Genomic DNA, 13,067 nt, shown 5'->3' on the forward strand with positions numbered 1-13,067 from the left:
TTTATATTGTAATTATATTTTATAAAAATCATATGTAAATAACATGTAAGTGGTAAATAAATACTGAAAAAATGTTCATTATCAATACCCATCAGAAAAATGCAAACTGAAAGTCAAAAGAACAAATGACTGTATACCCTTAATATGGCCAAGATGAAAAGGATTAGAAATACCAAGTATGGATAAGGATGTGAAACAACAGAAACTCAAACAATGCTGGTGGGATTGAAAAATTGTATAACACTTTAGAAAATGAATTAGCAGTTTCACAACATCTTATTTTAGAAGGAATTTACACAAATAAGTCAATGTCAAGAAATAACACAACAATTTACCTTTTTCCAAAAATGAAGAGAAAAATATATAGAAATTCATCCCAGAAACAATCAGTGCTAGAAGGCTATGAAACAGTATTTACATTTCCTCAGGAAAAGTAAGAACATCCTAAGAATTTGATACTAAACCAATTATTGCACAAGTTTAAGCTAACAGATGTTTCAAACCTATAAAAATTAGAGGATATATTATATTGCTTTTAGAAAGGAAACCACTTAAATTATTATAAAGAAAATAAAGAATCCTAAAATTAAACCAAAGAAAAACCAAAAACTTGTAGTAAACATTTAAAAAGTAAAAGAAGAAAACATAAAATAATTTGACAGAACTAAGTCAAATATATCTCTCAGATCAATAAATTTATATGGAATAAACTTACCTAGTAAAGAAAACTCTTAGATTGAATCACAGTGCAAAACCCAAGTATAAATTGTAGATTAATGAGATCCAATCTAATCCAGAAAGGTTAAAAATTAATAGTTGGGTATAGACATAGCTGCAAGTGCCCACAAAATGAAAATAGGGGATATTTGTGCATGTTTCCCCCCCCCCAGTTGTATTAAGAAATAATTGACATATATCACTGCATAAGTTTAAGGTGTACAGCATGATGGTTTGATTTACATGTTATAAAATTATTGCCATAGTAGTTAACATCCACCATCTCATATATATACAAGAAAAAGAAAAAGAAAAAAACAATGTCTCCTTGTGATGAGAACTCCTAGGCTCTACTCTCTTAACAACTTTCCTACATACCATACAGCAGTGTTAACTATAGTCATTATGCTGTATATTACATCCATATTATTACTTTATATGGTAAAGATAAATATAAGATATAAGGTAAATATAAGATAACTAGAAGTTTGTACCTTTTTGATCACCTTCTTCCAATTCCCCTCTCCTCACCCCTGTCTCTGGTATCCACCATTATGATCTCTTCTATGAATTTGGTGTTCTTTGTTTTTAGATTCCACATATAAGTGAGATAATACAGTATTTGTCTTTGTCTGACTTACCTCTCTTAATATAGTGCATTTAGGTCCATTTATGTTGTTGCAGATGGCACGATTTCCTCTTTTTTATGGCTGAATAATATTCCATTGTATATATACACCACAACTTCTTTATCCATTCATCTATCAATGGACACTTAGGTTTGTTTCTATGTCTTGGCTGTTGTCACTAATGCTGCTTTGAATAAGGGGAAATAGATGTTTTTTCAACTTATGTGTATGTTTATAAGGGGAAATAGATGTTTTTTCAACTTATGTGTATGTTTATATGTATCAGTTTTTTCACACTAATTCCTAGATGCTTATCAATTCCATTTCCTCTTCCACATGGGGTCACTATCTTTCCCAGCCCAGACTGCAATATGGATATGGTCTTGTGACAGGATTCTAGCCAAAGTAACTTGATGGACAAGATACACCCACTTCCAGGCCTGATAATAAAATGTTTCATGCAGTCTTATCACTTTTTCTTAAGTCGAAAGACTTAACATAAAATCTGAGGGGGCTATAGAAGATGGCCTGAACTAAGTTGCTCTTTTCAAAATATCAATATATAGTTGATAGATTATACTTATTCCTCTAGAGAGTATGGCCCTGCACAGCAGAAGGTGACATCTTGAGTGGTGATTTCCTCATTCCAGGGCCCATATCTACTTAAATACCAACTACCAGACATCCTGAAGCTTCAGGTGAGAGGTAATGTTGAAATATTCCTGGGTAAGGCAATAATAAAATCCATTTTCATTAACCTACTTTATTTCATGTAGAGGTTATGAATCATCAAAGCCTTGTACAACTATTAATATTTTCAGGTCAGTCCAACCATTTAATGAGAATGATCTCATTCCTATCACATCCTTTTGTCTAGATAATTTCTTTTTCTGTACTGTGTACTAACTCTTGACATAAGATTATGATTTGGGGTCCTTCTGGAAGCTGATCTTTTAACTATAAACTAGTTGCCAACTTTTAGTTACCACTTTCATCAGTAAATATATCTTGTTACTATCTCCTGGAACCACTTTTGAAATCTCCCCTTTAACCCATCTGCAATTCCATGATTTTCTTGCACACAAAGTGGAATTTTCTGGTTGTTCTCTTCAAGATCTAAATAATTTCTGGCTATGACATAGATATTTTTTGCAGATTATCTGGTGATTATAACTAGTGATAAAGTGTTGAATTGTATCAATGTATTAAAATGTATTTGAGCAGTAAAATAACACATTTTAGATTTCAAAGTCCTGTTGAACTTCTAAAATCTCAGCCTTACCCAATCACTGTTGACAAAATGATGGATGTTATACTCCTTTAAATGTTTCCTTATGAGATAATTTAAATTCCCCCTGCTTCCCCTCCCCTATCTGTCTGTAGTGTTGTACTTCCTTGGCTGAAATCAAATATTACTTTAGAAGTTTGGGCAACATAATGGCCTCCCTTGTCTTTTAGACCCTTGATTCTGGTGAAGTTTAAAAGTACATCAATGAATGTTAATTCATCCTCTGTTACACTTATAAAACTGGCTCATATTCTCCAAGTCTACTTGCCAATGTTATTCCCATGTCTAAAATACCCTATTGTTCTCCGAAAGTGAAAATAAAAAGGTGCTTTATTATGAAGAGCATAAACATTTTTTTCACTTAAAGATTGTGCTACATCTTGACAATTATCCTTCTTGTTTCTCCTTAACTGCTTCTGAAAAACAGGAGACACAGTCCATTAGCTAATAGTTCCTAGAAAATAGTAAATCCCTAAACAAATACTGGGCCTTGTTAAATGCAGAGGATTTATTAAAATAGTAGTTGTATTACTTTTCTCAAGCTTAGGTGGCTTAAAAAAAGGACGCTAAAATCTATTGTCTCAAGTTCTGGAGGCTAAAAGTCTAAAATCAGGTGTCTACAGGCCTATGCTCCTCTGAGGCCTGTAGGGCAATACTCCCTATTACATCATTCTAGCTTTTGGTAGTTTGCCAACAAATTTTGGCATTCTTTGGCTTGTAGATGCATTACTCTGTCTTCACGTGGTATTCTCCCTGTGTCTCCTAGAAGCATTCTTCCTTTTGAAACTCAAACATCTGGACCAACAGAGTGTAAGGTTGTGGGTACAGAAAGGAAAAAAAAATATTGTTGGTGGACACTAAGAGTAACAATGAGTGATGTCACTCCCATATCATCCAGGAGGCTATTTATGTTTACATTAGCATCCAGTATATAGTGTTGGTTCTCCCATAACCAAGATTCACAGGTCCAGGAATCAAGGGTAGAACTAGGGAAATGGTAGTGAATCCTATTACTATTTAATACAACTCTTTTCTGTACTCCAAAGGCTGACTGATAATGGCGTTTTACTGGTTGGTTAAAATTCACTCTCTAAAAGAAGAAAAAAAACTTTCAGCAGTAAATAATTACTAATATAAGTGCATAATTATATATTGATTACCCTGTAATTTTTTTAATTTTTAAATTTTATTTAAATCCAAGTTAGTTAACATACAGTGTAATAAAGATTTCAGGAGTAGAATTCAGTGATTCATCACTTACATATAACACCCAGGGCTCATCCCAACAAGTGCCCTCCTTAATCACTCATTTAGTCCATCCACCTCCACCCAACATCGCTCCAGCAACCCTCAGTTTGTTCTATGTATTTAAGAGTCTCTTATGGTTTGCCTCCCTCTCTGTATTTTTTTTAAATTTTTTTAAATGTTTGTTTATCTTTGAGAGAGAGAGAGACAGAGCGCAAGTGTGGAAGGGGCAGAGAGAGAGGGAGACACAGAATCTGAAGCAGGCCCCAGGCTCCGAGCTGTCAGCACAGAGCCCTACCAGGGCCAAACTCAAAAACTGGGAGATCATGCCCTAAGCCAAAGTCGGATGCTTAATTGACTGAGCCACAGAGGCGCCCCTGCCTCCATCTCTGTTTTTGTCTTATTTTTACTTTCCTTCCCTGTGCTCATCTGTTTTGTTTCTAAAATTCCACATATGAGGGAAATCATATGATATTTGTTTCTCTGACTGACTTATTTCACTTAGCAGAATGTACTCTAGTTCCATCCATGTTGTCGCAAATGGCAAGATTTCATTCTTTTTGATTGCCAAGTAATAATTCCATTGTGTGTGTGTGTGTGTGTGTGTGTGTGTGTGTGTGTGTGTATACCATGTCTTTATCCATTTGTCAGTTGTTGGACATTTGGCCTCCTTCCATAATTTGGCTATTGTTGACACTACTGTATACTGTAAATTTTAGAGGAGAGTTGAGTTGCTGTTTATTTGTGCTTTATCTGAATGCTTTATAGTTCTCTTTTTTTTCCATCTGTCAGTGGTTACTCCTTATTCTTACCATGTCACATATCTCATTTATCTTCATCTAAGACAGAGAGAAAAGGATAAACCCAATCACCTTAATAGCTCAAGAAAAAATAAACAAATATCACCAGAGAAACAAGTCAAAAAAATAATAAAGAGACAAGAATTTTGACTCTATGTTCTTGAGGTTGAAATACTTTTTCACTAGTTTATTGTAGTGAGGTTAACATCATTGCCATTTGCTTTGAATTCTTGAGTACAGGATATATATTTACCAATAGAAGAGTATGTGGACACTATGCCATGACTTATTTACCTCTTATTGGTGTGTAATTTTATTTATGAAATACTTTTACATATATTATTTATACAAAAGACCTTTGAAGTAGATTTAAAGCTTTTTTACCAATAAGAAAACTAAGGTTCAAGGCAGTTAAACAGTTTATGTTCAACCATATAACTGGTTTAGTGGCAATATGAAGCTCCAAATCTTTTTTTTTTCCTAGTACAACTCAGGTTTGAAAAAACTTTACAAATGGAATACTCTAGCAAATATTGAAATAGAGATTATTTAATGTATTAAAATTCTCCTTTTAACCTTTTGAAACTAATGCTACTTGTATTAACCTCATTCTAAAAAATACAGTAGATTAAAAATCTACTTTTCATTCATCATTTACCTTCATTCTTTTTACATTGGTTTTCTTATTTTTGAGAGAGAGAGAGAGAAAGGGGCAGAGAGAGTGGGACAGAGATTCCCAAGCAGGCTTTGTTGTACAGAACCTGATCAGGATTCAAACTCATGAACCATGAGGTCATGACCTGAGCTGAAATCAAGAGTCGGTCACTGAACTGAATGAGTCACCCAGGTGCCCCTCATTCATCATTTACCTTTAAAAAATACTTCTGGATTGTTTTAATATTAAATTATATGATAGAACAATTTTAAAAAATCTTTTAATTTTATCTAAATCCAAATTAGTTAACATATAGTGCAATAATGGGTTCAGGAATGGACTTTAACAATTCATCACTTACATATAACCCACAGTGCTCATCCCAACATTAAGGAATGCTCATCTCCCATTCAACCATCCCCCCACCAAACACCCCTCCAGCAACCCTGTTTGTTCTCTGTATTTAAGAGTCTCTTATGGTTCGCCTCCCTCTGTTTTTATCTTATTCTTCCTTCCCTTCCTTCCCTTATGTCCATCTGTTTTGTTTCTAAAATTCCACATATGAGTGAAATCACATGATATTTGTCTTTTCTCTGACTTATTTCACTTAGCATAATATACTCTAGTTCCATCCACATTGTTGGAAATGGCAAGATTTCATTCTTTTTGATTGCTGAGAAGTATTCCATTATATATATACACCACATCTTCTTTTTCCATTCATCAGTCGATGGACATTTGGGCTCTTTCCATAATTTGCCTATTGTTGGTAGTGCTACTATAAACATTGGGGTTCATGTGCCCCTTTGAATCCATTTTTGTATCCTTTGGATAAATACCTAGGTATGATTTCTGCGTCATAGGGTAGTGCTATTTTTAATTTTTTGAGGAACCTCCATACTACTTTCCAGGGTGGCTATACCATTTTGCATTCCCACCAACGGTGCAAAAGTGTTCCCCTTTCTCTGCATCCTTGCCGACATATGATTAAACAATTTTAAGAATAAAAGTTATAGCTGAAAATTATCATTTCTTTTTTTAAATGTTTATTTATTTAATTTGAGAGAAAGTTTGTGCACACAAGTGAGTGGGAGAGGGCAGAGAGAGACAGACAGAATCCCAAGCAGGCTCCACACTCAGCATGGAGCTGAACACAGGGCTTGATTTCATGATTGTGAGATTGTGACCTGAGCCAAAATCAAGAGTTGGACACTTAACTGACTGATCCCCCAGGAGCCCTGAAAATTATTTCTTGATCATGAGAAGTTCTTTTTAGCCATAGCCTAAAAAGACATCATGCATCATCAAAATAATTTTCATAATTATTTCGTGTATCAATCCTAAGGACATTTAAAAAGTTGTAGGGGCAATATTTCCTTTTATATATGTTTTCTGTAGTAAAGGATTATAATTCATCAGTGCCAGTGTTTAGGTCATAGGTAGAACTCCCAAAGGAAGTAATTCATTTTGAAAGGAAATGACTGCCCCACTTTGTTTAAACCAGTCCAATGTATTAAACTTAATAGAGGAAAAAAGTACATCTTTACATATAGATGATAATCTAAATTTATATCTGCAGCTCTGAGATCCAGATATACATATCTACCATAATGACCCTATCCACTGGGATAATGATTATGCACCTCAAACTTAACCTGGTCCTTCCAGAACTCTTGTGTCAGTCCTTTATCTCCGTCTTAGTAGAAGCTGAATTCCAAGATATTCTTATTTCCTCTTTCCTTCACACCCTATATCCAACCTATCTGAAACAACTGTTGGATTTACTTTCAAATTATATCCCAACCACTTCTTAAAAACTCTACTGCTACTGCCCTAGTCCAAGTCACCATCATCTCTCACCCTAACTACTACAGTAATCTGCCTCTTTTATGGCACCATCACCCTACCAGCAAGTCTCCATAAGGAAGCCAGGGTGATATTTTTAACAATGTAAATTAAACCATATCTCTTACTCTGCAGCCCAGAATATGGTCCCATGTCCTTATATTGGTTTAAGGAGCTACCTATACTTCTGTATGGCCTCATCTTGTATCACTGTCCTCCTACCACTGCTGTAGTCACACTGTCTTTTCAGCTCTTCCTGTGAACACACCAAACTTGTTCAGACCTCCTTGGTATTTCTTTTACCTTTCACTGGAGATATTTGCATAATTTCTGTCCTCACATCATTCAGGTGTCTGGTCAGATGTTCCTTGAGAAAATTTTCCTGATTGCTCTAAAATGCACCCCTCCCCACTACTTAATTCCTTTGACTCCTTGATTCATTTTCTTCATAGGAAGTGTTTAATTTTTGCTTTCACACTAATTGTCCCTCTTGCATGAATAGGAGTTTTACCTTTTTCATGGCTCCATCTCTAGTGCCTGGTTCAGTGCCCAGTGCTTGGACAGAAATTTAGGTATTTTTGAATGAATCGATGAATGCATTCATTTAAATATTCATAGTTCTAAAATTGAAGCAAAATGGTTTAATTTAATAATGTATAATGCTAGCTTAATAGTTACATTGCTTTAGAAAAATCTCAGTTAAAATTATTTGCAATTTGCTTCTCTGAAGAGTTGATCTGCTGAGTGACTCAACCATTAATAGGCATGCCTTATGGCAGATGCAGGGATTGCAAAAAAAAAATGGCTAAGAATATATAATTTGTCTCCATCTACAGCAGTGGTTCTCAACCTTGGTCATATATTCGAATCATCTGGGGAGGTTGTAAAAGTCTGATAACCAGGCCAGATCCCAGAACAAGTAATTCAGAATCTTTGAGGGTTGTATCTAGGACTCCATTAATTAAAAAAAAAAAATCTACCCAGCTGATCATAATGGACAACCAAGATTGAGGACCACTGATCCATGAGGCAGGGGGTTTTGCAAAACTATTCCTGATACTGACAACAGTAAAGGAGGTATTCCAATACTTGTTAAATTAATTAATGAGTGAGTTAGTGAATGAATGGGTGAATGTAAAGGATGTTGATAGCCAACTGAACTCCTGATCACTGCTTGAAAACCATTCAGAGGGTTGGGCCTACCAATAAAGTTGCTAGATTTAGCAAATAAACATATAGGATCCCTAGTTACACTTGAAATTTAGATGAAGAAGGATCTTTTTTTAAAGCAATGTATGTCCCAAATATTTCAGGGAATATATACATACGAAAAAATGGATTCATTACTTGCCTGAAATTTAAATTTAAGTGGGCATCCTATATTTTAGGTGGCAACTCTACTTGTTACTAATGAAAGAACAGTTAAGGTTGTTCTCTTGTAAAATTCAGCATGTTATTAAAATATTTAAAATAATTCACTGTTGAAGTGGTAATTTAATCCTCTATCTTCAGCTGTACAAAGGTACCATAAAACAGTCTATTATCCTTAGGAATGAATTTAATTTTGTCTTTTTAAGCTATTAATAGAGCAGTCATAAAAATGAGGTGAGTTCTTATGCATTATAGATTTTCCAAATGAGCTTAGAATTTAGATTCTTCAGTATCTGTTTTTGAACTATCAAATCTTATACCTAGAGTAAAAAAATAAAATTGTAAGTGTTTTTAGGACCTGTGAAGTACACTTTCAGCATAACCTCTGAATCAGGGACTATATTTTGCATTCTCTTTCTACTCCTATGAAGTGTGAGAAAGACAGGTATTCTTCAGGCCATAGACCTTTATTTCTTCCTAGCTATATAATACTGACCAGCTAAAACTAAGATTAAATGGTGATAGTGAATAAAACTTGACCTTAATGATGGAAAAACAGCATAATTGAAACAAATCAGTTGAATAATTGGTCATTCAAGCAGAAGTCTCAAAGATACTACCATTTTCTTAAAGGATCCATAGAAGTTCTCACCTTTTGCAAATGTAGATTAATACCCTTCCACCAGTGGGTGGCATACTCATGTGTTCAGAAATTCTCCATTGGGTGGGTGACCCAAAGAAGTATTAATTATGGTATTAGAATGAATTCCATTCATTATAAGTATGGAAAGAATAGAATGGTGAAAAGGCAAAACAGGAAAAGCTATTCGCATTTCTAACATTTTCATTCTCCTTTGGGGTTACACAGTATGGACTAATTCTATGCTTCCTGCAGAATTTGCTGGAAGTGACTTGCTGAGAATTAGATGGTCAAAAAAAAATTGATTTTCTGTGAACAATGTCTTTTATTGTTTTAAGACCTCTTCTTCAAAACTTGCCCAAATGTTGTAACAAAAATCATACTTTTGCAGCAATTTTTCTGGTTATATACCATTTCTTTCTAGACATTTAAGCAACCATCCCTAAATCTAATGATGGACAAAAAAAAAAAAAAAACCCAAAAGCTCAGAAGAGAAAAAGGTCTATTCAAGTATAAATTCTAATTCATCTATCCCATAATTCTGAGACTATTATAATAAGGGTACCATCAGGCAAGCTATATATTTTCTGCATATTGCTCTGGCTGACAATCTGCAGTGAGGGTACAAGAGCATTATAACTCAAATAGATTTTTCTGACATGGGGTATATCTGGCACCCTGCTCTTTCATAAACGTTACTGCCTGTTTTTCAGAGCTTGAGATGACATAATTGTAGGTTTTGTAAATTTTCAGCAAGGCACACTATTTAAGATATCTGATGTAGGCATTACATAACTTTGAAATACAAAATTTCAAATTTTGTTTTTAGAAAGACTGTCTTGGGGCAGTGAATCCAGGTGGGAAGTACTTAGCTTTATTTTGACTTTCAGTAATCCTCATATTTATTTTGCAATTCAGTACAAAGGTGAATACTCTCAATTTGAGAAATTATACATAGAGCTATTTGATTCCCTCTGTTTGTCAAGTTTCATACATATATATGCATACATGTGTTTTTTTAGTGTACTGATTTTATGGTTTAAAAAAAATTTTTTTTAACATTTACTTATGTTTTGAGAGACAGAGACAGAGCATGAGCAGGGGAAGTGCAGAGGGAGACACAGAATCGGAAGCAGGCTCCATGTTCTGAGCTGTCAGCACAGAGCCCAACGCGGGGCTTGAACTCACGAACTGTGAGATCATGACCTGGGCTGAACTCATCACCTAACCGACTGAGCCACCCAGACACCCCTATGGGTTTTTTTTAAACAGGATACCTATGGTGGTGGTAATAATAATAATAATAATAATAACAACAACAACAACAACAATAATAATAGCTATTTGCTGAGGTAGTATAGTTAAGGTTAAAGGCACAGGCCTTGGGAGTTTTTCTTCCTGTGTTCTGACCCCAGCTCTGCCTAATAGCTATGTAGCTATGGCAAAACTAACCTCTCTAAACCTTAATTTCCTCATTTGAAAATGAGATAATGAAAACAGCTACCTGTTAGCACTGTGTACTAATTGAGAAAATATATGTGAAGTCTCGGGCATGTAGTTGGCACTAGATGATTGGTAGCTGCTCTTCTAAGGGTAGAATTTGTAAACTGGAAGTAAACACTTTAGTGAACTCATCTCTGAATTAGAGCTAATAACAGTTGACTACCTTTAAGGCTTTTGTGAAGATTAAGTGATGTAAGGTGTATATGATACACTGAGCTTAGTGGCTGGCACACAGTAAGCATGTCAATCAATGGGAGCCATTGTTTTATTATTATTTTTTTCAAGTACCATATATACTGCATTTCCAATAAAAATATCATCCTCATTATATTGAGAAGAAACTTGGGCCAAAATAGGCTAGAAGGTAATTGGGCCAACAGTCGAACCCTAGTCTGGCTCCAATGCCCCACATCCTTTCATGACAATCTACTTAGCTCTAACCAAAGGTCATTCCAACATTAAGAGAGAGGACACTGAGAGACCAAGAAACATGTTTTATTTCAATTCAATTGCTCAGAGATGGGACATGCTTCCTACTATTTTGCTGATTCTCTACCATAGAGTAACTGAAAAATACATTGTTTACTCTAAGTTTTGAGGCCTTTTAAAAAAATCATAATGATGCTATTTTTTATCATTCAGACAATGAGAATAGAGATTGCATAACCAAATAAAGAATGAAAGAAAGCAGTATCATGTTCTTTAAATTCTCCAAAATGTCTGATAAAATTACAGACTTTGTTGTACTTTTTGGTGCATTTTAAATGAGCAATAAAGCTGATATTTAAAATTAGAAGTATTTTGAACAAAGATGTTACATGAAATTATTATTTTTACTTCTAATGTTTAGTTTTTACCTCAAGTGTTTACAAAATGCACGTGGCTAAATATAAATAAGTCAATCAGTTGGTGTTCCAGATGTCTTGGGAAATATCCAGATGTTTGTGATCTTAAAAAGGGATATTTTCAAAACAACCATTTTATTTCCCTACTTTTCAGCTGCATGTGCTAGCTTAGCTATTATACTGACTTAGCTATAATTTGCTCTTAGTGTAAAATAACCTGAGTCTTTTCATAGGGAAAATCTGATTCCAAAAATATAAACTTTAAGTCACTTTGAAAATATTTTAGAAAATTAGAATGGAAAGGAAAAGAAGGACTGTTTAAATCAGGGGTTGACAAAGCTTTTCTGTCAAAAACCAGGTTGTAAATATTTTAGGCTTTGTCAGTCACGTGGTCACTCTTGAAAGTACACAACTCTACCTTTGCTAGACTTGATAGGCATGGCTGGATTTCAGTAAAATTTTATTTACAAAGCAAGCAGTAGTGGGCTGCATTTGATTGGCCTGGGTGTAACCATGCTGAAGATACCAGATATATTCTATTTTGCATAATAAGTAAAAATTTGCCAACATAAGTTAGGGAGAAGAAATTTTTAAATAGTAGCATCTATCACTATCCAGTTGCTCTTGGAGATGTAATGGTTATACTTCATTTGCTCCCACCTTCTTACTCCCCCTTCTCTGACCTCCTTTGTCTCATAGGAGGTTGACCTTAACAGACTGAATCACCCTCAGACTTTTGAGTGACATATGCTAAAAGAGAAAAATTCTTATAACTCTGGAGTGACTCACTCAGACATAGATATTTCACTGCCTTCCCAACCTGAACTGCCGGGTCCTAAGGGAAATCCACACTGGGCACAAATCTTTCCTCTCTCTCAAACTAAAGTGTATTGCTTCTCTGTTCTCTCAGGGTAAGCTTCCTGCTGATTCTCACTTAGAAAATACCTGATCAATCTGCTGAGTATAAACTAACCCTCAGGGAGGGACTTCTCTTTATTAGAGGATTTCAAGATATGCCTTAAAAAGTAAATAAGGAATTTATGAAGATGGGGCTGACAGCTACCCTGGGGAACACGGTGAGGCTAAAAAGCCATTCTGGTAACTGCTACCTTAGAGAAAATTCATTATCCATAAGGTCAACCTTGATACTAGTAACAAACCAAGATTTGGGGACCCAGGTATTTTTGAATCACCTCACCAAATACCCATTAGGTCTTTTAAAACAAGTGGTGTAATGTTTATTCATCTTTGATACCACTTTAATATTCTGTATATATTTTTTAATTAGTCTAAATTGTCAGGTGTTATGCTACCATGATATAATTGAGAGATGATGAAATAGAACTCAAGTGGTAATTTTTTTTATGTTATCTTAATGACAATTAGAAATGTTACTGGTTTGACTAGGTATGTGTATGCAAAGAATCTGCTGTTGAAAAAAAAATCACTTTAAAACTCCGTTAATGAACCATTTGTTCATTAACAAATGTATTTCCTGAAATGCACTTCTTGGAGCACTAATCTTATGA

At 34.6% G+C, this 13,067-nt stretch overlaps 1 protein-coding gene across 15 annotated transcripts in view; it reads left to right on the forward strand.

Annotated features, from left to right (window-relative positions):
- SLC9A9 (solute carrier family 9 member A9) overlaps positions 1-13,067 on the forward strand; it is a 698,450-nt gene that overhangs the window by 25,553 nt on the left and 659,830 nt on the right. For 9 of the 15 annotated variants that reach the window (XM_053221337.1, XM_053221339.1, XM_053221334.1 and 6 more), the window contains one exon: positions 1,939-2,044. The exons of 3 other annotated variants lie outside the window; for them this stretch is intronic. The gene's annotated coding sequence lies outside the window, so the exon portion shown is untranslated. Of the gene's footprint in view, positions 1-1,938; positions 2,052-13,067 lie in introns of all 15 variants that reach the window. 3 more of the 15 variants (XM_053221336.1, XM_053221335.1, XM_053221348.1) reach the window with 1 other exon arrangement.

This window comes from Acinonyx jubatus, chromosome C2 (genome assembly GCF_027475565.1).
Source record: "Acinonyx jubatus isolate Ajub_Pintada_27869175 chromosome C2, VMU_Ajub_asm_v1.0, whole genome shotgun sequence".
Taxonomy (NCBI): Eukaryota; Metazoa; Chordata; class Mammalia; order Carnivora; family Felidae; genus Acinonyx; species Acinonyx jubatus.